The 25,982-nt window shown below is 56.7% G+C and overlaps 1 protein-coding gene across 1 annotated transcript in view; it reads left to right on the forward strand.

Moving 5' to 3' along the window:
* Positions 1-1,408: 1,408 nt before the first annotated feature.
* Positions 1,409-25,982, forward strand: part of BCOR (BCL6 corepressor) — a 115,060-nt gene continuing 90,486 nt past the window's right edge. The window contains exon 1 of the mRNA XM_077889580.1: positions 1,409-1,535. The gene's annotated coding sequence lies outside the window, so the exon portion shown is untranslated. The remainder of the gene's footprint in view (positions 1,536-25,982) is intronic.

A 25,982-nucleotide genomic window follows, 5' to 3' on the forward strand; every position in this document is an offset into this window, starting at 1 on the left:
GAGAAAGTTTGCTTTCAGGTAACTGGAAGTGAAACTGGTCCTCGTTTACGCATTGCCCAATCAGTAGCATAGAAGGGACAACTGGTCAGGTTTAGAAAATTAGGAGGGAAGAATAACAACACAGTATAAAAGTACATTCTATGGGATTATCTAAATAGACGAAACAAATTTTTTTGGTCGCATCCTCTGTTAGGGGCCACCAGAAGGAGGGGGACAGCACAGAGGGCCAAGTGGCAGGTCTCCAAATGGCAGCTGTTGGTCCCACTGATGAGCATCTCAGAGCTGTCTGCCTTCAGACAGATGTGGCCTCACAGCTGGTGAGGGTGGTGACTGTGTGATGGTGGTGGTCCTGACGTGGTCCATGAATTCAAAAAAGAACCACTGAGCTGCAAACCATGCTTCCCCAACCAACCCGCCTGTGGAAGGGAGGCCAATGAGCCATGTTTGGTGGGTATACACTCCTTCCTTCTTGCTATATGTTCTGAATCACCTCAAATGCGGTTCCAGGCTGCCTGACCCTGAGCAGAAGCCTCCAGAGAAAGAACACGGTGGGAGAGAAATGGCTGACACCAAGTAAAAGCTGCTTTGGGTATGTGCCCCAGCAAGTTCAAATGCTGCCAGGCTGATTGGCTGGGAGGGAGGGGTGGGAGGTTAACATATTTTTTAATAAGTTTCCTGTTACCTGCTAACACTCAAAAACCAGAGATTTTATTAAGGCAGGACAATCATCTCGGGAGAAACAATAGTCAAGGCTACTTTCTGGAAAATCACTTGCACCGATTCTATCAATCATTCACCCACTCATTGATTCCACCAGCATTTGAGTGACCACTAGGTGCCAACCACAATGCGCCCTGCAAAAACATAGAGCCCGCAAGTGAATACTAGCTTTTGCAGATGGGTCTTTTTGATTCCAAGGTGAGAGCACTACAGCATAATGTTTAACCACCCTGGACTCTGCGTGACCTGGTTCAAATTCTCACCAAGTCATTTAACTAGCTGGGTGATCCTGAGCTAGTTATATAACTGATCTTTCTCTATGCCTCAGTTTCTTGATCTGCGAAGTTGGGGGTTCTGAAATACTAGCACAAAGCGGAAGTGGGAGCTACTATTCATTACTTGACGCACTCTCTCCATCCCACTCCAGCTCTGATCGGTGCCACGGGCCCACCGCTGGGTAGTATGTCTGAGGTTGACCAGGCCCTCTGCCGCTGGGCCGTGACCCTGGAAATCGGGTCAGACACTAGTCAAGGCGGCATGTGCGTGTGTATGTGTGTTTGTCTGTGTGTGGTGGCAGTGGGGTGGTTTCTTTTCGCGCTGCTGCAAGCATTTCCCCGGGGCCTCCGGATAGTCTAAAAACTCACTTCGGAGGAGAGGAAGGAGCGTGTAGTGGCTCTTTCGATCTGAGACACCCCCTCCTGGAGAAATCACCCCCCTCCCCCCAGCCCAGCGCCGAGTGAAATCTTAGAAGCCGCGGCGGCTGGGTTCGAACGGAATGCCGGAGTCGGTGGAAGCAGGAGCTGGTCGGCCCGAAGGTCAGCGAGTTGTTTTGAGTTCTCGTACCCGGAAGGGGGGGCAGGGAGGGGAGGACGCCAGGGCCCGAGAGACCCCGCGTAAGAGCAGAAATTGTTTGTGCTCCGGAACAGGCAGCTCAGCGGAAGCCACGACGGGGGCGGGTCACGTGCGGCGGTGGCGGCGCAGCTGGCGGGGGAGCCAGGCTGGGACAAGGGCCCGTCCGGGCGGGGGTGGCGGTTTCGCAGCCGAGGGTAGAACCGGCGTGCTCCGGGCGCTGAGAGCGAACGGCGCCCCGAGCCCCGAGCCCCGAGCCCCGGGCGAGGCGGGCGCGGGAGTTACGGGGAGGAGCGGGGGCTGCTGGTGCGGGAGCCCGGGTGCTCGGCGCTCCGCGTGGTGCGGCGCGGGCGGGACGAGGAATTGCTGCGGGGGGGGGGGGGCGGTGCGGAAGCGGGCCCCCGAGGCCGGAGTGGTGATAGCGGGACCGACGCGGAGACCGCGCGGGCGTCCGAACCCCGAGAATGGAGGCGCCGATCTCGTAGTCGCCGGCCTTGTTTTCTTCTTGCACGCAAACCCCGGAACGACCGGAACCGCCATCCCTGCCTGCGTCCTTGGGGCGCCCCATTCCGCGTGGAGGAGGCTGCATCCCGCCGGGCGACTCCGGGCGGGGATCGGCTGAGGCTATGGCCCGGGAGGGCTGCGGAGGTGGCTCCGCGGAGGGTGCGAGCCCGAGCCGTGGTGCACACGACACACACGCCTCCCCCTCCCCCGGAAGAGCCGGCGAGTGAAGGCGCGGCCGTCTCTGGGGACTCCCCGGGGGCTTGCGAGCCGTGAGGCGGCCGCAGAGCGGGGGAGGGTGCTGTAGAGAAACCATCGGCCCACCTTGAAGACAGGAGTGGCCTCGTGGCCAGGGGTGAGGAGTCTCACGCTTCCCCAAGCGGCGCGCGCTACTCCAGCGTGGGAGGGAAAGGACACAAACTTGGCCACCCGCCAGAGCCCTTGAAGACGCCGGACTCTGGTGTCCTCCCTCCCAGCCCCGTGGCCTGAAATGTATCCCACCGCCGCCGCCGTTGCCCACGAGGTCCAGGTCCGAGGCCTGGAAGAGTGGGGCTGCGTGGTCAGGCCTCGGACGGGAAACCCACCCACGTTCCTCTCCCGCGCCACGCGAGGAAGGCGCGGAACAGTTGTCTCGCAAAGTTTCCCGCGTCCCCTCACTGGCCCTCCCCCCAGCCGGGGAAGGGAGACTTTTCCGGACGTGGGGCAGGGGAATGGCCTCGAAACGGGGAGAGGTGCTAGTTCCTTTTCCCGAAACCGGGACGCAGGAGAGGGACGCTGGCCGCCAGCGTGTCAGTGTCCCCAGGGTGGCGGCGCTTGGCCCGCTGCGACGTCTGCTCGGGGTCGTGGGGCAGCGGGAGCTGTGCAGAGTCTGGGACGACGTGAGACGCCATTTGCATCCCCCCCTCCCTCCTGCAGGTTGGCGGGGGCGGGGGTGTCGCCCGCCGCGGAAGCGTATTCCTGGCAGTGACACTGATTAGATGCTGTGTCGGTACGTGCACAGAATCGGGGTGGGCCTTCACCTCTCCTGTGCGCATACACTTTCTGTTGGAAAAGTTGCAGTCCCCCCCCCACCCCTCCCCTGCTCTCGCCGCACAGCTGCTGTCTCCAGGGCGGAATTAGGCGAGCACGTTTGCTCAGCCGGAGGGAGAGAGGTTCGCGCCGGCGCGGGGAGGCCGCCGGGCCCGGGCCGCGAAAATCCAGCCCTGGCTTTGCGTCGAGCTGCAGAGTGCGGCGCTTACGCGCGCCGGGCCAGCGGAGGCCTGGTTTCCATCTGCCCCTTTTGCCTCCGTGTTAAGTTCGCCGGGGAAAACCCAATGATCCGTGCAGAGCCCCTCGGAGGAGAACCCACCGCCCCCCCCCACCCTAGCCCGATCCTGACCGATGGAAAAAATGACAGTATAGGTCAGAGCAGGCTGCCCGCGAGTATTAATGCGGCCGCCTCCGTTCCCGGTGCTTGGGGAGGGTGGGCGCCTCGCCAGGAAACCGCCGAAGGGGAAGCCACGAGGGCCGCCTGCCCCTTCCCGGGCTAGAAAACGTGGATTCTTAGAGAGACTAGACAAATGTGGTCAGACAGCGACGGGAACTTAGCCTATCTCAATACAGGTCGTCCATGTATCTTTCGAGCAGGATCATTTTTTTTTAAATCGAGTACACGTTGAGTCAGTTATAAATACTAGGAGAACTGGTTAATTACTAGATGCGGATGAGAACCTCGTTTTTTTGCCTAGTATTAAACGTATGCGCAGGAGGTGCTGGGCTGAGCACGATGTATCTTGGCACGGCCGTGTGTGTCCTAACAAGGCGCGCTCCCCTTTTTGCACTGCACCGTGGAGGACTTTTAATATAACTCTAAAAAGGGATTTATTTTAGTTGTAGTTTCTATTTGGAGGTTGCTTACTCCTTGCAAACTCCTGTCTGGGATTGTTTGTACTTACTAGTAGACTGCCCTGGGTTTGGGCTTTTAAAGCCCAAGTTTTTTCTCAGCTTTTTCTTTTCCTGCGAACGTGCAGCTGGATGCGGGGGAAACCGCCCGCCCCCTCTCGCGTCGTCCCCCACCCCCCGCAGCCAGACTTGTGCTGCCACCACCTTTAATCTCTCGCTGGCGCACCACGCGGCCTCGAAAGAGGGGAAATGTGAGCTCTCCGGGTGGCGCTCGAGAACTGGAATTCTGACATAGGGCTGCGGCTGTGTTTCGGGCAGCGGCTTGGGGGCCGGAGGCTGTAGAGGGGAAGCCCTGTAGGTGACCCTGAGGCTTCGGGGGAAAGACCTGGAGGCAGCCCCGTCTTTGTCTTCCCCCGGGGCTGGCAGCCTGGCACGCACAGTTCCGATAAGGATCAACCAAGAGGGAGAGCGCACCGCCAGCACATTTCAGTGATTAGGCAAACGCCTGCAGCCACGTAAGGCAAAGGCCATTTGCGTTGTCTCTGAAAAGGAAAAGGCTGTCCCACCTAATGAATTATGAGTGACCCAGAGAGGCCCAGCCTGGGAGCCAGGGGCACTGAGGCCTCTTCGGACCCTTCTTTGCCCCAGCTCCAAACCATCACACAGGAGACCCCATTTCAAAGGAAATGGGAAGCTTCTTGTAATTAGATATCTGACCAATTCTATGGACATAAATAGTAGTGCATTTATGTGTCCCTAAAATGAGGCCCAGCAACTAGGCCTGCCACATTCCAGGCCTGGACCGGTGTTAAACTCTGGCTAAAGTGCATCCCCAGAGGATGTGGCTTTTGCCCAGCGCCTCCAAGAACTGATTTATAGGAGGTGGCTTTGAGCCATCAAAAAAAAAAAAAAGAGGAAAGAAAGAAAAAAAAAAGAAAGGTGGCCTGGGAGAGTCTACTGGAGGTCCTCTTTCCACTGGTGCTGTTTACCCAAGGCCTCAGGGAGAGGATGGTGGGTAATGGTGCCTGAGCCCTGGCAGAAGCTTCCCATTAATCCAGTCTAAATGAGCACCATTAAAGCGCACGTTCCTCCCTACATCACCACCACACACTCAGGCCTTTAAGGGAAAGTGTAGCTCAGACAGTTTGAGCCCATCTTGCCTTCTGGCCCTTTCTGTTTGGCTACCAGTGCCCTCTCCTCCCTGCCCAAATCCCTGCCTCCATATGGACCTTTGGGAACTTTAACCTGGCCGTTTTCAAAAAGAGAGTACCGAATTATAACAACAAACACATCATAGCACTGTTTGAGAGGCAGTGCTCTAGGTGTTTTACATGTTAACTCATTATCCTCAAGACAACCCTGTGAATTAGACACTGTTGTTGGCCTCCTTTTACAAATGAGATCATTGAAGCTCAGAACTGTTCAGCAGCTGGGCCAAAGCAACACAGTTTAGGATAGGGCAGGGATTGCCCCGAGGGAGGGAGGCAGAGCTCTGGTGCTCTCCAGTGTTGGGTAGTGAAGGCGAGCCCTTTGGGGGATGTTTCGGGGTCGTCGGGGTCGACTGCCTGAACCCCTACCTTCTAAAGGAAAAAGTTAAGGAAAGAGCGGTGAAGGCCCAACATCTGGCCCTTATTTAGCAAAAGAAAGTTTCGGGTCTTCATACAGAAGCACGTTATTGTGGCTCCGCGTTGGAGAAGGGGTCAGAGAAGGCAGTGCAAAGGCCCCATGCCCGATCTTGCCGCATAGCATCCGGTGGTCACGACTACCGGAGGTGACTGGGGGCTGGGAACAGCCGATTGCGGAGGAACTCCTTATCACAAAGTGTCAGTGGTCTCGGGAGGCGGGGCTAAACGGACGCTTGTGGGGGCGGCTCGATCCCTGGGCTCCTCCCGCAGAACTGGATGGATGTCTTAGCGCAGCCCGCAGTTCCTGGCTCCCCTCCTCTTGAACCGCCAGTCCCGGGCCTGGAGCCCCATGGCGGGAGGCTGAAGAGGCCAGCCAGTTAGTCCCCGCGGGGATGGCTGGTTGTGGGTTGCTCACACCCACCTTGCCTCTCGTAAACACGGGACACCCTTTCCGGGCGAGAGCGCGCGCAGGCACACACTCACGCGCGCGCACGCGCAAGCACGGGTTCCAAGCGCACAGCCGGCCGCCCGGGCCTCCGCCTTCCCTTCCTCCCTCCCGCTACGGCGCTTCGGAAGCCCTCGGCGGTTGTGTGCTGCGCCGGCTGTGGAGTCAGGGTGGAGGGGCCGAGGTGCCTTCCTCTTCCCGGGCATCCGTGAGCACGCCGCACCCCGGGGCCCGCAGCCAGGCCTGTGAATCTCCCCTCCACCCCACCCCCTCCTGGCGGCGGCTGGCGGGGACCTGTGCGCCGTGTTTCCTAATGGCGGGGGCGGGGGGAGGACACACACACAATGGGGTGAGCGCGTGGATGGGGTTGGGGATAAATCCCCTTTCCCGCCAAGGCCGGCTTGGCCTCCGGCCACCGCTAATAGGAGTCAACCCTGCAGGTCTTGTATTGGCCGCAGCTTGACGCCCCTGCCCCTGCGTGCCTGGGCCGGCGTGAGGGTGTGTGTTGGGTGGGGCTGGAGGGTTCGTGGTCAGAGCCGCGCTGGGCGATCAGATCTCCACCTCCTCCAGCCTTTACTTTCTGCACGCGACGACTCGGCCCGGCTGCCCTGGCCACCGCCGGGGCCGCAGAAGGGCAGGCCGGCCGGCCTAGCCGCCCCTGCGGCGGTTGAGAGCGGCTCCGAGGGCCCGGGCTGGCCGCCGAGCGGAGGGAGGGAGCGCAGCAGCCCGCGCGCCTCGAGGCAGAACACACGCCTTTCCCGGAACCTTGAAACCCAGGGGAGCCGCTGCCATCTTCGCGTGACGAGCAGCGAGACGCCGGTGATTAAGTGTTTCTTTCCGGCTCCCTCCCCGGGTTGCGGCTCTCCTCCTTTCCACAGGGCTGGGAGAATAAAACCTGGAGAAAAACACAACTGCGCTCTCTCCACTTGCACTCCACGTCCCTGCTGCGCTCCCAGGGTGCTCGACGCGAGGTGCCCTCGGGCTGCCGAGCCAAATATTGAGGTCCGGGGCCACATGCCTCAGTTTCCATCGGCCCCGCCCAAAAATCGAAGAGTCTAATGGGGGGGGCACCCGTTTCCAAAGCCACCCCATTCCCCCCCTCCCCATCTCTTCTCCTCCCAAGGGGATTAAACCTTAACACAAGAATCCCCCACCCACACCAGGGACTAATCCTGCCGCCCCTCCTGGGATTAACTCGGCTCACAGGTCCATAAAACACTTCCGGCGGGGCCAGAGGGTCTGTCTGCAGAAACACTTTAAAATTGTCCTCCCGGGTCTGCAGTCGGAATTAACTTGGTGGAGGCAAGTGAGTAAACAGGAGGCTGTAAGAGCCGATCCGGGTGGTTTGTAGGCTGGAGAGGAGCTGCCCCAGATGGAGGCAGTGGGGGGCTGCCTCTGCCGGAGGGTGGCCCGGTAGATGGAGCTCAGAAATGGATGCGGCATTTGCTACAAGACACCGAACTGGAGGAGGGTGGGTGCGAGCAGGAGCAGGCCGGGGTCATCTGGCTTCTGGCCCTAGTTCAGTGAGGAAGATCAGATCCCTAAAACTTGGGGGGCGGAGGGGGCTCAGGCTCCTCGGCTGCCAAATGGGAACAAGGGCGGTGACCCTGCCCAGCTCAGGTGGGATTCTGGGGCCCACAGTGTCAAAAGCACTTTGTTAAAAGGGCACGACCCCTCCACTTAACCGGGATCAACGCCCAGCCTCTCCTCCTCTAGAAAACACAGTGATTTGATAATTAGAAAACAAAACAGAGTAAAAAAGCAGCCCTTCCTCAAATCCGTGCGGGAATGCACAAGAAAAAGGGAATCCAAAAGCAACTTAATATTGTGAACCTCTTTTTCTTTTTCATCGCTTCAAAGTAAGTTTCTGAAGTGATGGGAGAAGCTTTGGGATGTTGCAAGAAAAATCTCGGTCAAAAACGGGGGCGGAGGGTTAAATAGAAAGAAAAAAGACCCTCGAATTGGCTCAAACCACATTGTGAGGAGGAGAAACCGGGATGAAGAATAGATAAAAATTCAAAGTAGCTTTCAGGCTCCTTCAGTTAGTCTGAAGAGCAGATGCCATAGACAGCCACTCCACCCCGCAGGACCCCGGAAGTAGGCCCTGACTCTGCCTGGGTCATCTAAGTACGAGGTGACATTGGAGTTCAGGGCGAGGACAGTGACGACTGGTAATAATATGCTTAAAATGAACATCAGAAGAAAGACCTAGGCCTGCCTCCGCATCCTGAAGGCCCAGAGCTGCCCAAACTGTGTGGGAGGGGGCGCCCCGTGACCTCTGTACCCACAGATGGACTCACACAGCGTGACCAGCCCCAGGTGGCACCCAGGCACGCTGGGGAGAGAGGCCCTGGGCGTGCATTCACCCAGCCTAGCAGATTGTAGGCGGGGCGCGGGGGCGGGGGGTATGCTCTGGCTGGACCGCCCATCGACCTTCCTCTCCCCTCCCTGGCCCTGAGGCCTCTGGACAGGGTCAACTCGCCTCCACCCCACTGCCCCTTCTGCTGCACCCTCCCCTCCCTGGCACCCAGCCTGAATCCCGAGGCCTCCTCCGCCCGGGAGTCCCATTCCTCCCCCTCGTGATTCATTTAGCAGCGGTGCAGAAAGCCTGTTTACCTCTGCAGCCCAGGGCTACTCGATCTGCTTTAAAAGCCCTAACGCCAGCGCCGACCAGTAGGGGGGGGATTGTCCTATAGATTATTTCTCCTCCTGGGTTGGGTTTTTTTTTTTTTTTTAACGAGAAGGCTTGGTTGCAGAGGGGGTGGGGTGGCGTGTTGCTGCTGTTTTTTAAAACACCGTATTTGAAAGAGAAACAAAAGCCACACAAAAGCCGTTTAGGAGGTACCAAGGCTGTTTTTACATATAAAAAGTGCAGCGAATACCAAGGGGCCCCCAGCAGTGATAAACTAAATGGTTGGCCGATTCTGCCAATTAGCAGTTAATCTGTTATCTGCGATCTGCAAACAAGTTTTGAGGCTCGAAGGACACCGAATTCCTGTTCCCGTCAACAGGATCCTAAGCACTCCGATCTGTTGGGCACCTCTGATGCTCTGGGTTTCTCTGAATCCAGCTGCCACAAACACGTTTCCCGGGTTGGAGGACAGACTTGAGCCACGGAAAATTCACTTCGGCAGCCGAGGAACCCCCGCCTGCATCGCCCCTCGGCCTGAGCTTGTCCCACCCCGATTTCTCCAAATTGGTCACCCCACCCCTCATTTCGCCCACCTTCTAATTGTGCACGTAGTAGGCCTCCGACCAACGTGGAATGAATGTCAGAACCTAAAATGAGGCTCTTGGCCTGGAGGGCAGCCGGCTGCGCGGCCTCACCTTAGGAACCCCACTCTGGTGCCCAGAGCCCCCAGGTTGCTGCAGCCCGTGCGCAGCTTCAACCTGCGCGGGCCGGGCGGGCGGGGGAGGCCGGGAGGCACGAAGCGCCTGGAGCCTGCACGATGATAAATATTGCGCAGACAGCCCATAAATAATTTGCATTATGTTCAGCTGACAACGCAGGGCGATTAATTTTAATAGCTACATATTTGCCTGGGCTGCTGCTTTCGTAGGCCCGGTAATGAAAGGCGAGAGGCCGCCCTGGCTCCGTGCTCGCGGTCTCAGAAGACAGCCAGGAGGTGCGGGAGGGCCGGACGCGGCGTCTCCTCCACGCAGCCCCCGGGGAAGCCCTAGCCCCAGGGCCCGCCCTCCCTGCCGTGTAGGGATGGGGTGCGCGCGCCGCCGGAGCACCCCGGGGCCCGAGCAACAGGAGCCACCATAATGACACCGCACATTTGCTTGTATGAGGAGAGCCACTTGTGGACCAGAGACCCTCCCCGAGGCGATGCGCCCCACCCGGCCCAAGTCCGAAGTGAACTCCGGAGGGGATTTCGCGTTCCAGTCTGGTGGAGGTGGGGGGGTTGCTGGTGTTAGGCGCCGCCAATTCGCCGGTGGGCCCCAGCGCGGCGGAGACTTTTCTGCCCTCCGGACCAGGACAAGGGACAGAACAAAGCCCAGCTGCCCATGCGTCCTCTCCGCGCGCGTCCTGAGCCCTGCCGTCCCGCGCCCCGCGAGAGGACCCCCTAAAATGCTTCCCTAGCTCCTCCATTTAAAGGACCGCTTTCATAAAGGAGGGAAGAAAGTGTTCGGTGGAGCTCTTAAAAAGGGGGGGTGGGCGGGGAGGGGAGCGCTGGGAGGAAGGACACAGCGCAGCGGCCGCCGCGGTCCCGTGGTGGCCGGGTGCGCGCGTGTGCGTGTCTGTGTGTGCGTTCCGATGACAAAGCCCCGCCGCCGCCAGCAAGCTCCTGGCAGCCTGAGCACTGGTGGGGGAGGGGAAGGGGAGGAGGAGAGCCAGCGCTCGCGTAGGTAGCGGGGAATCGAAGCTTCCCCCAGAGAAAGAGTTCATTCATGAGCTGGCGGAGGCCTCCTGGCCGTGCCAGGTGGAGCCTCCCGAAGCCAACACCTGTGTATTTCCCTTTTTGGAAAGGGGGGGGGGGGAGCGCATCGATCATTACCATATTTTAATTGCCTTTCGCAAAGGTCATCTCTAATTACGGGTTGCGAGGAGGGTTGGCCAGAGGTCTGCAGCCCTTTATTATCTCTGTGTGTGCGCGCGCGTGTGTGCGTCTCGCCACTGAGACAATGCACCCAGCTCTTCTCGAAATGCCAATCCGAGGGTGTCCGTGCGCGCCTGCGAAGCGGTCACGACGTGCTGAATCCACGCAGACAGACCAGGCTGCGTGCACAATAAAAGCCGAGCAGGCGGCGAAGGGCCGCGCAGACCCACGGGTTTTCTTTTTAGAAACGGTGGTGCGAAGAGACTTGACAATAATAACACGCAGCAGGATTAAATCAGGGCGGGAATAAGAAAATGCATTTTCGTTTCTAGAACCGCGGACTGCGTTTAACCCATCCGGTCCCCCAAGAGTTTTTGTACCCACGTGGAGTCCCGCGCAGGGACAGGTGCTGGGCAGTGAGCAGCCCGGGACTGCCTGATGACGTCCTGGGACGGCCGCGTTATTTTAATATCAAACTCTTCCTTTAATTCAGCATGTTGTCAGTTACAGGGACGCGGAATCCTTAACGATGTCTGTTTGATGGGAAATGATCATCTGCGAGTCGAAAAGGAGAAAGAAAACGTTGAGGGGTTTTCAACTTTGGAAAGTCTTCATTTCCTTAGTTTTCGTCGCTTGCGCAAACCCTTGAGGCAGAAGTCTATTTTAACTTCATCAGAGGGAGAGGAGCAGTCCCGGAAGGTTGTTGGACAGTCAGGGGCTCTTGGGAGGGTATTTTGGAGATGAAGTGCAGGTGATCAGTAAAGAGCTACGTGGTCAGGAGTGGGCAGCAGCCACTCTGAACTTGACTTTCTCAAGGGATCCTGGCACCTCTGAGCCGCCGTGCTGTTTTGGGGACTCATGCCTGGCAGAGCCAGGGGCTCCCGTGAGGAGCCTTGGAGAGTTGGGGGCTTTTGTACTGGCTCTGCTTCCTGCCTGCCACCCCCCCACACCTGGCCTCCTGGCCTCACCAGCAGCCAGCTCTGCCCGGAGGAAGGCAGAGCCAGATGACTGGTCCAACCCCCGAGAGACTGCCTGGCTTTCTCCTCCCCTGTAATCAAAACCAGATGCACTTAAGCGCCTTTCATCAGAGGAAGCCCAAAGCCCTTTAACAGGCTTCAATAAAAGCCTTACTAGGGCCTACCAGCCTGCTCCGTGTCTGGACCCCTGTGCCCATTTTCCAGCTGAGGAAGCCTAGGGCTGTGGTCAGGGGCTAGCTCCTTCTCTGAGACCCCAAAAGCCAAAGGCAACTACTCAACCACTGTGGCCCCTCCAAGGCAAGTAGGGTACCAGGATCCCTGCCAGGTGTGTGGGTGCAGACCCTGTGGACAGAAGACAGACATGGGAGGGAAGCCAGCAGCCAATGCCTAAGGTAGAAAAGAAGAATGGCCTATGAGAAGGAACCAAAGGAGCTAAGAAAGTAGAGGTGGACTGGACAGGCAGTGATGCTCAGAATAGTCAGAAGGGCTCCATGGTACTCGGACCACCTCCCATTTGGCCCTCTTGTGCCACTGTATTGTGGGGTTTCTGTCTCCCCCACTAGACTACAAACCCTCCAAGGACAGAGACTGTCTCGTTTATCTTCTCAAGCCCACCTCAGGGCCTGGCACAAAATACATGCTCAAAATGTTTGGGAGATTGGAGTGCCTGGCTGGCTCAGTCCGTAAAGCATGTCATGTGACTCTTGATTTCAAGGTAGTGAGGTCTACCCCACGTTGTTGAACAGAGAATTTATTTAAAAAAAAAAATATTTGGGAGATCACAGGTGTGGTGGACATCTCAGGAACAAGACATATCTGGGCTTAAGATGGGAGCCTCTGTGCACCCCCCTCCCCTGCAGTAGTTGTATAACTTATCTGAACTTCAGTTTCCTTATCTGTGAAATGGGTATGAGAATGCCTACATCACAAGATTGGGGAAAGATTAGATGAAGTGATTGCATGTAAAACACCAGAAAGATGGGTAGCCCTGGTGGCTCACTGGTTTAGCGCCGCCTTCAGCCCAGGGCATGTTCCTGGAGACTGGGATCAAGTCCCACGTCGGGCTCCCTGCATGGAGCCTGCTTCTCCCTCTGCCTCTCTCTCTCTCTCTCTCTCTCTCTCTCTCTCTCTCTGTGTCTCTCATAAGTGAATAAATAAAATCTTTAAAAAATACAAATAAAAACACCAGGAAGATAATAATAAGAGCTTAATAAATATTGTTGAAGGAGTGACAGAAGGTTTGGGCTGATGTTATTTGGAGTATAGGAAGGAAAGTTCGTGCCAGGCCCTAGCTGGGCACAGATCTCACTGGCCTGGGATTTCGGTCAGAAGAGAAAATTGGTTCTAAAATGTGTGTTCCAGTAGCCCTGTAAATGGGAGCCGTGGGATCTCACTGTCCAGAGGGGACAGGCAGCCCCACCAGGAGCTCCGGGAGCCTCACCAGCCTTCATCTCAGGCTCTGGGGAAGGTGGGAAGGGGCAGGTCCCAGGCCTTTGGGCTCTCTCCTCTGCAGGGCTGACTTGTGCCTGAGCCCTGGCCGCACTCTGACGGTCAGGCCTCCTGGGATGAGTGACTGGCAGATAATCCCAGTTGGTGCTGGCTTTCTGTGGTCGGGGAACCGTCCCTTCCGCCTGACCTCTGCTCCTGTTTCATGGCTGTATTTTATCTTCGACAAGTTCATCCTCTGGCCTTTGGCAGGGCAGGGAGGGGGTGTTGCCTGCTTCTCTTTGCTGCTTGTCTTATTCTGGCCTGTTCAGCAGCGACCCACCTCTCACTCCCCACCCCACCCCACCGCACACACAATTTGGCAATTTCACCTCGTGGGCTCTTTCCTCTTGCTCCCTGACTGCCTTGCTTGTTGGGGGTGAGTGGTTACCACTCGGGCTCCCCACATTCCCCTCCTCAGTCTTCTGCATGCTAGATTGTTGCAGCCCCTCCCCAGGACTCATCGTCTGAGCTCAGCACTTCCCCAGGAGGGCCGGGTATGAATAAGGGTCTGTGAAGGAGGACAGAGGGTAGGACAGGCCAAAGGGCACTGCTGGGTGATTCTGTGGGCATATGGCCCAGCCAGTGTGACTCTGAGTATTGTGAATGAAAATACACGTGTCTGGAGGGTGATACCGGTGGAGTAGTTGGAGACAGGGAACGAAAGACATGGAGTTTGTGGGGGAAGAAACTGATGCTGACACTCCTTCTGTATTTCCATCCTTCCCCATCCCAGAAGGGAGAGCCTTCTTCGGGGAGAGGCAAGAAGAATGTGGAGAGAGAAGCGAATAGATGGGAGAGCAAAGCTAGCCAGGTGGAAATGCTTGGTCCAGGTCTCCTGCCCAGCTATCTGGCTGCCTTGTGCAGCCACTGTAGGACAGGAGGGGACAACAGATAGGGTTCTTTCAGCCAGGTCCATTAGGGAAGTGTGAGATCAGATTTGAGGAGGAGAAGGACACTGTCCTAAAGGGATTCCCTAAAGAACAAGAGATCAGTTATGTCATCAAAGGTGGAGGATTTGGGCCATGATCAAGTGTCCTATCCTCCACACTTCTGTTTTTAATCCAGCTCACCTTCTTCCACGGATTTAACAACATGTTTTAAAACTGATGACTACTTACTATCACAAAAATAAGGGTCAGAATGTGTCAGCTGCAGGGAAGCTCACTCAGAGGCAACTGAATTCGCTTGTGGGTTCTGTGGGTCCAGAATTCGGTGGAAATACAACAGCTGGGAGCTAGAATCGTCTGGGGGCGGCTTCACCCACATGTCTGGCTGCTGCCTGGGACCTCAGTTCTGTCCCGCAGCACAAACACGGGGCTGTCCTTGTGGCCTGGGCTTCCAGATGATGTGGTGGCTTCGGGAATGTAGGCCTTGGAGTCCCACAGCCACAGCTCAGAGCTCCAAACCCAGGCCTGCCCCCAGACGGGAAGAAAGCTGCATCACCTAGTCTGCCCCATCCTCAAAAGTCATGTGGTGTCATTCCTACTGTATTTTACCAGTTACAGGGAGTCACAAACCCACAGTAGAGGGAAGAGGACTTAGACCCTACCTCTCATCGGCAGGAGTGTCAGAGAACTTGTGGCCATAGTGTGTGGGGGCATGCCAGGCACTCTTGAGAGCTAAGCTTAATTAGCAGTGGCGGCTCCAAACAGAATAGTCTACATTGTAATAGGAACTGGTAATCTCAAGAGGCCGCATAAATTATACAGGGAGGTGGGTAAGAGCGCCTGGGTGGCGCAGTTGGTTGAGCTTTGGACTCTTGGTTTAGGCTCAGGTCGGATCTCAGGGTTGTGAGATCAAGCGCCTGCCTTGGGCTCCACGCTCAGGGGTGGCGTCTGCTTGAGTTTCTCTCACTACCTCTTCCTCTGCCCCTCCCCCCTGCTCTCTCTCTCTCTCAAAATAAATAAATAAATATTTTAAAAAGTTATACAGAGGCTGGGGGAGGCAGAATTAAAATTAGGCCAGGGTAGAAGAAGCAGATCCATAAAGCAAATACGGATTTTATGAAAAATGGACAGTATCAGGACAGCTCTGTGAGCTTGGGAAGCGTGGGAAGGACGGAGGAGAATTTTGTGTTGGGATCTGAAGCAGCACTGAAAGGGAAAGCGGTAGGGGACAGGACTCAGCTGCTCCCCATCCTTCGCCCTCCATCTTTGGGGGATCTGTGGCCACCCTTCATTGCTTCAGACAACAGCACTTGTACTATTTGCCTACCAATCGCTTTTTGTTTTTTCCAACATACGGATATCTCCGTGTTGGTACAAAGCTGGAGATGTAGTCAATGCATTTCCTAAAGTGAGTGTGGAAAAAATAATACATTAGTCTCATAATAAATTACTCTAATACTTAATGTTTGCCCCCTACCCTCAGGTGTGGTTTTAAATATCCAGCACAGAGAGCGTTGGGGCTGCGTACATCTCTAGGGCCCCAGGTTCTCATTATCTTTGTCTCTAACCCCTGAATGGAGAGTTTGACTTCTAATTTCATGCTAGGGGTTTCACAGGCAACATAATTGTATTTGCCTCTGCCTTTGATCTGCTACTTGATCCGCTGTTTCATTGTGGCTCAACTAGGAGACAGAGATGGAAACGTGGTGGAAAAACATGATTTTGTTTTGCTTTGGAATTGGCAGTTTTTCTTTTCTCTGGCTCCCCTAACGCGACACACCTTCCCTAAATCTGAAATCTAATCATTTTCCCGTTTTTGAAAATCCAAAAGGCATGTGCACCCTCTGGCCTGCTTTCCTTTTTGCTCACAAAGATTTAATTTTCAGCAAGGCTTTGGGGGCAGGATGCTCATGTTTTAGATCTCAATGAAAACTAAGTCCCCAGGGTTAGTGGAAAACTCCTGGGTGAACTTTGACCCACTTGCCCCTTTCCTGACCTCACCTCCACTTGCCTTGCTGTACCTGGCCTACTCGGGGCCTCCCTGCAGGTGATTTCGTTCTGTTTGTGGGGCTGGCTACTTCTCTTTCGGAAGCCAAAGAAACCCAGGTACTGCAGGAACCTTGTAGGTCAGAACCAAGCAACAGTCAGGGTGACCCCTGAAATAAGCTGGCTTCTCAGGCTGGGTCACCACATTGGTTTGTGCATTCTGTGCATTGCACAAAGGTCTCCAGCCAAGACAGGGAGGGCTGGAATTCAGGCCCAGGGCACCTTTCTCCCATTCTTACAAAATCACTGAGTAGGTTAGTGGCAGTTCTCTTCTCAGGGCAGAGGAGAAACAGATTCTCTCTCTGATCAAGAAGAAAAGAGATGGTGACACAGGGCAGAGCAGGGGTCAAAAGGGCATCTTGGGAGCAGAGTGGGCCTGCCTAAGGCTGCAGACCAAGCCAGCGTTGACCCAGCAGGTTGGAGCAGTAGGCCATTTACTCACTCTTTGCTTTGTCAGCTCTCATCTGAAGTCTACTGTTCCTAAATTACTGGGTTCCTTCTAGGCTTTATTTGGAGTATATATATAAAAAAAAAAAAAAGACAGGGTGTCACTCTATCTATGTATCTTGTTTAGCAAGCAAGGTGGCATTGGGAATGGGGGTACCATGTTTTCTTTGGTTTCAAATGTGAAGACTTTAAGGGATGCTGCTAACTGCAGGCCCTTACGGACTGGGTGTAGGCATTTGAGCGTAAGACCCTAACAGGTAGTGCAACGGAGTTTAACATCTTAACAAGTTACCTGTGAAGGAAAATGCATGCTAATGTGTAATGGATGAAGATAACTTACATTTAAAAGCAGAAGATGCCAGGGATTTCCTGGGTGGCTCAGCAGTTTAGCGCCTGCCTTTGGCCCAGCACATCATCCTAGAGTCCTGCATAAAGCCTGCTTCTCTCTCTGCCTGGGTCTCTGCCTCTCTCTCTCTCTCATGAATAAATAAATAAAATCGTAAAATAAAATAAAATTTTAAAAAATAAAAATAAGAGCAGAAGATGCCTGGCTGGCTCCATAGTAGAGTAGACCACTCTTGATCTTGGGGTCATGAGTCCGAGCCCCATGTTGGGCCTAGAGATTACTTTCAGAAATACAGAGGTAAAAACAAAAATATATAAAATAAATAAAAGTGGAAGATCAGGGTGTGTCTGGCTGTTTCAGTCGGTAGAGCATGCATCTCTTGATCTTGGGGTCGTGAGTTCAAGCCCCACATTGGGCATAGAGCCTACTTAAAAAAAAAAAAAGTGGACAATCATCCAGATAAAGCAATTCCTAATCAAAATTAAATAAGTCCAGAGTGGAATTTTTCTGGTGTTAGCAATAGGCTGGTAGGGAAAGCCTTTAGAAGCCTTCTAAATTAGCCCTGTAGAGCGTACTCCTGTTCATTTCTGTACTGGACAGTATTGGTATTCGGAATGCCATTAACACTCGGAAAGGTATTGAGAAAGGCAAATTTAGAGGACTCGCTCTTCCCCTTTAACCAGGAATGTATAGCCTGGAAGCCCCAAATCCATTCACTTCTCTCCCCATTTTTCCCACACTTCCGATAATTTGAATTGGGCATATTGAAGGATGGTTTTGAAGGACTACATCCTTGTGACTGAGAGTTTGCAGAGATTTTTCTAAGATTGTGGGTGGGGTCGTGCCCGGGTGGCTCATTCGGTTAAGCCTCCCACTCTTGATTTCAGGTCATGATCTCAGGGTCCTAAGACTGAAGCCTGCAGGGGCTGGGACTCAGTGAGGAATCTGATGGAGAGTCTCTCTCCCTCTCTGTCTCCTCCTTCCCCTGCTCACACTTTCTCTTAATGAATAAAGAAAATCTTAAAAAAAGAAAAAAAGAATGGGTGTGTGTTTCTTTAAATTTTAAAGTTTTATTTGAGTGAGAGAGAGCCTGCACATGAGTTGGGGTGTGGAGTTGGTGAGGGGCAAAGGGAGAGAGATTCTCAAGCAGACTCCCTGCTGAGCACAGAGACCAACCAGGGGCTTGATCTCACCCCAAAGATCATGACTCTAGCTGAAACCAAATGTCGGATACCCAACTACCACACCACACAGGTGCTCAGAATGTGTGTTTTTAATTTTTTAAAAATTGGAGTTGTTGGGCAGCCGGGGTGGCTCAGCGGTTTAGCGCCGCCTTCAGCCCAGGGCATGATCCTGGAGACCCGGGATTGAGTCCCACGTCAGGCTCCCTGCATGGAGCCTGCTTCTCCCTCTGCCTGTGTCTCTGCCTGTCTCTCTCTCTCTCTGTGTCTTTCATGAATAAATAAATAAAATCTTAAAAAAAAAATTGGAGTTGTTTCCAAAGGAATATTTGCCCAAAGTTTATGAGGCCAAATAGTATGCAAAGTCTTGGTACAAAAAAGCAGACCCCTCCCTTGTTCTGCCTGTTTCTTCTGGTAGATACCATCATATTTCTTTTTTTTTTTTTTTTAAAGTTTGTTTATTTATTTGAGAGTGAGGGCCGGTGTGGGCACAAGCAGGGGGAGGGGCAGAGGGAGAGGTAGAAGCAGAACCCCAGCTAAGCAGGGAGCCCAATGGTGGGGGGAGGGGGCTCAATCCCAGAACCCCAGGATCATGACCTGAGCCACCCAGGGGCCCCTACCATCATATTTCTAAGTAATATGTAGGTGTGGCCTTCTCTTAAATACTCCGTGGTAACTATCATCTGTTGACCTCCTAGTATGGGACAGGAGGATTTTAGTTCTCTGCATCGTACTTCCCCTCTCCCACTCTTACAGTAGAGCTATATAATTTCTTATGAAATTCATATCCACTGTTTACTTCGTGACCACATATATACTGTATATTGCTGAGGCAAATGAGCTTCAGTGATCACATTTCCTTTCTTGAACATTCCCCCCCCCCCCCCGGGGTTAATAATTGCCTCAGTTTTTAATTTGCTTAATTTTCTTTGACCTATGACTAACTTTCCCACACTCCCCAACCTCTGTACAAATCATCTTGGGACAGTTTTCTGCACGTTCACATCCTGGAGACCATCTGCAAATAAATAGGCCGATCTATTTTGTTTTGTGTGTTTTCTTTTTAATTCCCATTATCTTTAGGTCTGAAAGCTTTCTGGAAGTTTCTAATCCCCAATTTAGCTTTATTTTTCAAAACTTTTCTTTGTATGAAGTGTGGTGGGAGTTTTACCAATTTCAAACGAGGGCATTGTGTCTTGTTAGAAAATTGCATCTCTACCACCCAGCTAATGTCAAGAGCTGAGAGATGAATCCGAAGTTTCTGATTCTTGGTATTTTGCTTAGTTTAAATAAACTTTCACCATTTTTCCTAAACATCAACCTTTCAGAAGTGATGACTGTTATTCCCTGGAACCCTGGAACTAGCCAGTGTTAGTAAATTTCTATCCTTTCCGCTCCTCCCCTCTCAGAACGGATTCTACATTTTTAGAAAGTAAAGGTCATTTTAAAAATAATTAATTGGCCCTTCCCCAGGCCATTTACTGCAGGATTCCTGCCCTTTGTTTACATTCATTTCACGTCGCCTTTTATTTGTGTTTAGTTAGTCATTTACAAGTCTGTCTTCCCACCTAGACTGTAAATCATTTGAGGACCAGGGGTGCCTTTTTACAAAATTCACTTTTGTACTTTTGGATTCCCCTAGGACCTAACAGTGCCTTGCCCTTAGCAAGCTCTCCATAAACGCATGTCAAAAAAGTGGACAAATAGAGTGACAGTCTTCTCCAATCAAGATCCCCTTAAAGAGAGGGAACTTTCCAATCTTCTCTTGCCCCGAAAGCGACTGCGAAATCTGTCGAACAGCGGGAACTGCGCTGCAGGCCTCGCTCCCCGGCCCCACTGCCCACGCCCGCTGCCCCCACCCCCGGGAGCTGCCACCGCACGCTGCAGTCGGGAACAGCAGCCCAAGTTCGGCGGCAGAGGTGACAAGGTGTTGACCGTTGCAGGACTCCGGGAACGAGAGGTCGTTGCTTGGGATTAAAATCCGCTCTGGCGGTGCGGCGAGGGGCGACTCCAGACCGCGCTCCAAGCAGGAGCGGCCGCCCGGGGCCAGGGGTCAGCCGTGCCCTGCGGCGCGGAGGGGGCCCGCGAGGGGGCGGGCGCGGCGGCGTCCCGCGCGCCCCCCGCCGCCCCCGCCCCGGCTGCCGGGGAACGCCCGCGCGCCCGCCTCGGCCCGGCCTGCGGCTCCGCAGTCCCACCGCCGGGGGCAGCGCCGCCCGCGCCGCCCGGGCTAAGATGGCGGCCGACGAGCAGCCGCGCGGGCCCCGGGCGCCCGGGGTGGCGGGGGAGGCAGGCAGCGCCCCCCGCGGGAGCCGGCGCGGGTGGCTGTGTCTCCCGGGGGACCGCTCCTCCTCGACCCGCAGGGACCCCCGAGGACCCAGTCCTGCGACTTCCCCAGACAGGCACCCTGCCAGGCGCTCTACCTGGACGGGCCCTAAAGGGACATTTTATCAACCAACTCTCCCAGACTCGGGTTCCGAAGGGGTAGGGCCAGGCCTTGGCTGAAATAAGGACTGTGAGGGAGGCAGCCGGAGTACGCACGGTGGACGAAGGGCCAGCGGGTACCACTGGGTGCGGGCCTCACCCTCACCCCCGAGCCTTTTCCTCTCGCCTCGGCAGCTCGGCCAGTAAGCCCCGGAACACCTTTGGTGCACAGTTACGCAATGCCAGTGACCGCAGGGAGGGGGTCATGCCCGGCGAAGACACAGGGCCCAGGGCTCTTGAAATCAGAATTCTCTTGGAAAATCTGGTACATCCGGTTGTGAAATCCGTAATATTACCTAGTAAAGGCTATAGGACGTGGGCCGCTGGTCACATTGGCTCTGACATCGGTATGCGCACAGTGTAGGCTGCCTTCCTCCTAGGACACTCCAAAACCTGAGGTCCAATTTACCAGAAATGGCATTGATGAATGCGGTGCATTCTGAGTGATCTCGCCTCCGGCTCAGGTTGGGAGGTCAGAAGCCGCCTCTCCCCGCCCCGGGAGGGAGCAGCTGATGCAGGTAGAATCACAATGGTAGGAACAGAGATGTACCTGGAAAAGCTGGCCATTGTCCTCTGTAAACTTCCAGGCCGGCACCTCCCATGAGTTCAAGCTTCCATCCAAAGTTTGCCTGTGGTTTATCGGCTGAGTGTGAGAGGCTGAATCTGAACTTGTTTTGTTTTGGTGAAATAAACTTGTTCTGCATAAGGTTTGCACAGGCTTGTTACTCTTATGGAGAACACTTCCTCCACCCACCTAAGCAACAGCTACACCAGCCTTTCCAGCCTTCTGCAGCCCCTCTTTTAATTACCTCTCTCTTGCCCCAGTTTGGGCAGCTCCCAGTGCTTTGTTCATGGGCAGCAATAAACCCAAGATTGGACCTAACCTTCCGTCTAGTGGACCTGGAGCCTCGAGGGCTGTCCTGGCTCTCCCCAACTGATGAGGGCCAAGGACGCCGCTGGTTGTGTTGATGTGTTGTCTCCCCTCTGTGCACTTGTTGGTATTCAGACACAATGCTTTACCAAAAAATAAATCATATGCAAGAAAAAGTTCAAAGCGGCCCTTTGAAGCCAGGCCTCCAGGAGCTGGGAGTCAATACTGCCAGGGAGCCATCCCTTTGCTTTGGAAACCGCAGCCAGCGCCAACGGGTTACCGCTGACCACGTGCCCACAGAATTCCTCTGGTAACACCAGCTCCGATGGCCAGGGCGCACTCACCTCCAGCCCTGTCCAGCCCCATGCCCCTCCTGGGAGGCGCAGTAACCATAAAAGGCACGACAGGCAGCCCACCGAGCAGGTTTGGTGACGATTCCCAGGAGACCGCCGCCTGGAGCGGCAGGCCCCATCTGCAGTGCAGCTGAACGAGTTAAGCTGCCCCAAGTGTGAGCGGCCCGGGGTGGGGCCTGGATGAGAAAGAACCAGCGGCAGCGCCCGGCAGCCTGGGTCTCAGGATCCCGCAGTTACAGAACTGGGTGAACCTGACTCTTCTTTCGAACGGCTGTGTGAGAGGCCTGGAAGACCCCCCGTGAGGGGTTGGGGAGGTGGCCTCAGAGCCCAGTGTGAAGCTGTGAAGCTGCGCTGGGGACCTTGGCGTCTCAGGGGGGTCGCGCCCTAGAGGTCTCCCTTGGCATCTAAGGCGCTTCTGCGCCCTACCAGCAGTGAGGAAGTGCAGCATCCCACCCTCGGGCTCCGGCGGCCCAGATGAGCCCACTGAGCCGGCAGGCAAAGGAGGCACTGCTCTCGGTACAGCTCCACGTGCGCTGAGGTTACTCGCCATCTCCGGGCCAGTCAGACCTCGCGGTGCCACCCCTGCCCTCTGCCATCCGTCACCTGCCAGAACCTAGGCTGCGGGCACCAGGGCCCTGGAACCGCCAGACTCAGCCCGATGCGACCCCGCCTCAGCCTCACAAAGGCCGCGTGAGGCTGGGGCAGACGAGGAACGGCCACGACTCTCAGATCTTTAATTACGCCCCTACCCTTCCCCCCACCCCATCGTCGGCTTCCAGCCCTTTAATCAATTTCACGATATTAAATATTAATTTCCCGCCAGCCAGGCTTTCTCGGAGGAGGGGGAAGGGACCGGCAGGGCAGTTCCGAGGACGGGATGGCTTTGTAGGGTGTGACCCAGGTGGTAGGGCACCGAGGATGCAAGGGCTCCTTAAGTGACCTGCGCCAGGAACTCGGTCTGCGCTTTGCGGCGGGGGAACTTGGAGAGTTCTGCAGGCCTCGGAGAGGGGCGGCTAGGTGCGCCGGCAATCCCAATGCGCTGGGCGACCGCTTCCTGCTCCGCAGCCCCCCCCCCGCCCCCAGCCCCAAGTCAGCCTCACGCGGGCCCGCGGCGCGCAGCGATGATGGATCGCGCCTGGCGGGGGTGATTTGGTGTTGATCGCACATTATCACTGGCAGGTTGGACTGGTTGCTGATGGACGACTTCTAGCGGCGGCAGCAGCAGCGTCTTCAGACACGGTGTGGGGACTCGCTTGCTCTGCGAGGGTCTCTCTTTCCCCTGCCCCCACAACCGTCCCTCGCCCACTTGCCGGCGTCAGGAGGACTTGAGAGTCCGAGCGGGGTCCTGCCGCACCCAAGGCCGCCGGCCCTCGTCCGGGTCCTGGTGTGGGCCGCAGGCCGGGCGAGGAGGGGAGCCAGGACGCCTCTCCCGCTTCCTCCCATTCCTCCTTCCCTTGCCGCCTGCCCACCCACTCCCCATTCTTTCCTGCTTCCCCATCGAAATCGGGAGGGCCTGGGTCACCCGCCGGTTGGTTTCCCAACGCGGGTGCAGGCCGCGGGGGGGGAGACACCCCCCCCCGCCCTGCGGCCTCCGCCCCTCGCTCTCGGGGCTCGCTGCACCGCGACGCTGCGGTGCGCCCCTCCTCGCCTCTTTTTCTAAAGTGCCTGCAGATACAAAAGCGGTTTCGTAATGCCTTCCGTCTGCGAGAGCCGGAGGACCTTGGCTGACCTTTCGGAAACTGATTGCAACTGCCTGTTAACAGCCCGTACTGACCGCACCGAGCAGAGCGGAGGACAATCATTTAAGTGACAGACGGCGAGGTGGCCTCGGCTCAGTCGAGCGGCCTGGTTAAGCCCGCCCCACCCCTCCCCCCCAAGTGCCCCCCCAAGCCCCGGGCGCACTGCGGGCTGTGGCGGGCGCCCGGGCGGGCGGGGAGGGCGCGCCGCGCGCGCGCGGTGTGTGTGTGTGTGTGTGTGTGTGTGTGTGCGCGCGCGCGCGCCCGCCCGCCCGCCCGCGATCACCGGTTGACGGGTTAACCCTTCGCCGAGCTGCCGGCCCCTTTGAGGCCGGACGCTGTAGGCTTAATCTGCCATCTGCAAAAGAGGAATAAAAGGGCCGCCTCCGCCGACTTTCCCTAATGGATAAACTGTCTCCCCTCAGCGTGACCGGGGCTGCGTCCCCGCTGCTGCCGGGGAAAGATCCCGACCCTCAGCTCTTCCGGCACGTCCCTGGGTCCCCTCCCTGCGCCCCCTCCCTTCCCCGCACAGAAAGACGCCAAGACAGGAACAGCACAGGGACAGCGCGAGGGGTCCAAAGGCTCCGAGAGACTCGCGGTGCAGTGGACGTGGGTGTTCCCGGTGTTTTCTGTTTTGGAAACTGGAGAAAGGTGGGGACGGGGGGTGGGCCCGCACTGGGAAGGCGAGGTGGGGGAGGGGAAGCTGGTGACAGGGCACCTCGGGCTGCGCTCGCTCCCTCTCTCGGGAGAGATCGCCAGCTGCTCTCCAACAGGCAGCGCCCTGAAATCTATTTAAAGAGAGGGAAAGGGGAGGAGAACAAAGGGGGAGGAGGGGGGCGGTGAGCGGAGCCTGGGCGAGAGCGAGCGAGCAGGGAGGATCCGCCGCTCCGCGGGCACATCAAGCGCTCACATCTGTACACTCCGCGATCGATGGGGAGAATGGATAATATTTGTCAGCTGCAGACCTTTCTCTTCCCGGTTCCCGGGGAGGGGAGGGGGCGAGGGAGGGGGAGGGGCGGGGAGACCAGGCGAGAGAGGCCGCCTCAAGGACAGCGCGCTTCCCGCTGCAGCCACACGGAAACCTAGAGCCATGAAAGCCCGGGGATTTTTCTCTTATTATCATTATTAATTATTTTTTATTATTCCACAGCAGCCAGCGAACGCTCGGCGGCGCCCCTCCCCCGCTCGCCTGCCGGCTCCCTTTGTTGATTCTCAGCTGCGAGCGCGGCGGGCCCGAGCCGCCGCCGCCGCCGCCGCCCGCCGCCGCCGCCGAGCACGATCTGCTCTTGCGCCCTCGGTCGCAGCTGCGGCCCAGGAAGCCGGGGCTGCGTCCCCGCCCCCCACCCCCCACGGCGCGGCAGCCCCCGCAACTCCCCCCTCCGCCGCCCGCCACGAGGCCAGCCCAGCCTCTTCGCGGCTTCTCGCTGCGGCTCCGCGTCCCCAACGCCGAGCAGAGGCGCTGGCTGCTGCCGCCCCGAGCCTCCGGCTGCGCGGGCCCTTCGCCACCCCTCACCCCCCGGCGGCTGCACTCTGATGCCGCCGTCCCCACACATGTTCTTCATTTCGCACACTCGCGGCGTGCTTCCTCTCGGCTCCTCTCCTCGGGGCTTTTCGGAGCGAGGAGGGAGGTTTAGAGGAAGTTAGAAACCCAGAGAGCCCAGGGGAAAGGGGGAAAACCCTCGCTCTCAGTCTGAGCTTCCCAGGCGGAGGGGAGCGCCCCGCGGGGTGGGGGGCAGGGCCTGGGTGCCCTCCCCTTCCTCAGATGCGGGAAGGTGAAGTGAAGGGTGGTGGCCGGAGGACAGGGAGCTGGAGAGTGAGTGAGCTCCAGGTTTGCTTTGGCTCGTCCCCCTGCACGACGCTACCGGCCGGGGCAGAACTGACCCACCCCCTCGGAGCGGCACAGAGGGCCTGGGAGCCGATCGGATTAGCGGTCATCAAATGACACCAAAGACACCTCAGACTGTCCCCCACCTTCCGCGAGGGAGTTCCCCGGTCCTTCACCCCCTCCCTCCTCCAAGGTGTAAAGCCTGAAGCTGACGCCCCACAGGCCCGGGGTCCCGGCCCACTCTGGGGTGTGTGTGTATGTGTGTGTGTGTGCAGAAAGTTCTAGTCGGAGGTTTACTTGTGGCTTCGCGCACCCACCCCCACCCTCGCTGTCCTGCGATTCCGGGCCAGCCTGCGGCGGCGTCCCCGACTGCTCCGCGGTCCTGGGCAGGGCAGGAAGCTGGCACGGCCGCCGGCTGGGCCGGCGCCACTTGGCCGGGCCGGCTGCTCGCTGGAACTCGCGCGGCACCTTCGCGCCGAGTCGGGTTCCCGGGTCTCCCGCCCAGTCACCCTGAGCGGCTCCCCCGCCCCCCCCCCCCCCCCGTTCTTTCCGTCGTCCTCTCTCCGGAGTCTCCCAGTCTCCGCCCGCCCTCTCAGCTTTTCCCCTCCTCGGTCTGTCTCGGGAGCCCCGTAGCGCAGTCAACCGCCCTTCCCGAGATTCAAAAAGAAGTTTTGTGTTTCCCCGGGGGCAGCAGCCTAATGCTTCCCTTGTTTTCCGGAACAAAGCAGACATTCAGTGGGGAGGGGGCAGGCGCTGACTCCTTCCCCTCCCCGCAGCAC

Source organism: Canis aureus, chromosome X (genome assembly GCF_053574225.1).
Source record: "Canis aureus isolate CA01 chromosome X, VMU_Caureus_v.1.0, whole genome shotgun sequence".
NCBI classification, from domain to species: Eukaryota; Metazoa; Chordata; class Mammalia; order Carnivora; family Canidae; genus Canis; species Canis aureus.